Raw genomic sequence first — 1,225 nt, 5'->3', positions numbered from 1 at the left:
CTCTCACAGAGCAGGAGAGGAGAGGCCACGTCCCCAAGACCTGCAGGCCTCTGCCTCGCCGCAGCGGCCCCTTGAGGTCGCCGGCGGCATAGCTTCATGGGAGAGCCCAGTTTCATGCGCAGAGCAAGGAGGCACTTGGCACTTTCCGGGCTTTTTGTTCTCGTTTTTTTGTTTTGTTTGTTTGTTTGTTTTAATGGAGACAGCGTTTAAGGCTTTATCTAAGGCTGGCCTAAAACTCATGGCAGTCTTTCTGCTTCAACCTCCCGATTGTTGATATGACACCGCCATGCCCATTTGACAAGCTAGCACTTTGAATTTTCCTGACCAGTTCAGTCAAATATCGCCTGAGGTCTCATGAATGGTAGGTAAGCACTCTCCCACTAAGTTATGTCCCCAGCCAGAGGTGGCTTTTTTGGTTTGTTTTAAGATTTATTTATTTTCATGGTTGGAGATTTAGGTGAGTGGTTGCCATTACTACCAAACACAAGGCCGGGTTTGTTGGTCTTCAGCTCTGAGGAAAAAAATATATATTCTTACTTTATTCGTATGAATGTTTTTGTTGAAATATATGGGTCTGGGGTGCAGTGCCTGTGAAAGGCGAGAGAAGGCGTCAGATCTTCTGAAAGTGGTTACAGGTGGTTCGGAGCTACCCTGTGGGTGCTAAGAGCAGCAAGACTCTTAGCTGCTGAGCCATCTCTCGAGCCCCAACAGGTGAGTCTTTAACACGTTTTTTTTGTTGTTGTTGTTGGTGGTGGTTTTTTTTTTTTGTCTGTTTGTTTATTGTGTATGGATGTTAGGGAACAATTTTCAAGAGTTGGTTGTAAAAAATAAGAGAGAGTTGGTTGTTTGGTTGCTTTTTAATTTGGTGTGTGTGTAATTTTTTTGTTTTTGTTGTTTTAATCCTCTGAGACACGTTTCCCTGAAGCCCTGGCTGTCCTGGGCTGGCCTCGAATTCACAAAGACCCTCCTGCCTCTGGAGGCCTGACTACCCTAGGCTTCAGCTGGTACAGCAGGTAGGAAGGGATGGCAATAACCTACCTGGAGGTGACTGACAGTGCTTGACCCTGTGTGAAGACTCCCACTCGGGCATGCACAGAACACTCCCCAGGAAGACCAAGTACAGTTAGACAGGGCTTAGCCCTGTGCTTTGTCCAGGAACCACCTCTAGCCACAAGCCAGCAGGAGCCAGCAAATACAGGGGTCCCTAACAGAGAGTTGTGTCCCT

The sequence above is a fragment of the Phodopus roborovskii genome, unplaced genomic scaffold, assembly GCF_943737965.1.
Source record: "Phodopus roborovskii unplaced genomic scaffold, PHOROB, whole genome shotgun sequence".
Lineage (NCBI taxonomy): Eukaryota > Metazoa > Chordata > Mammalia > Rodentia > Cricetidae > Phodopus > Phodopus roborovskii.
This window is presented reverse-complemented; position numbering follows the sequence as displayed.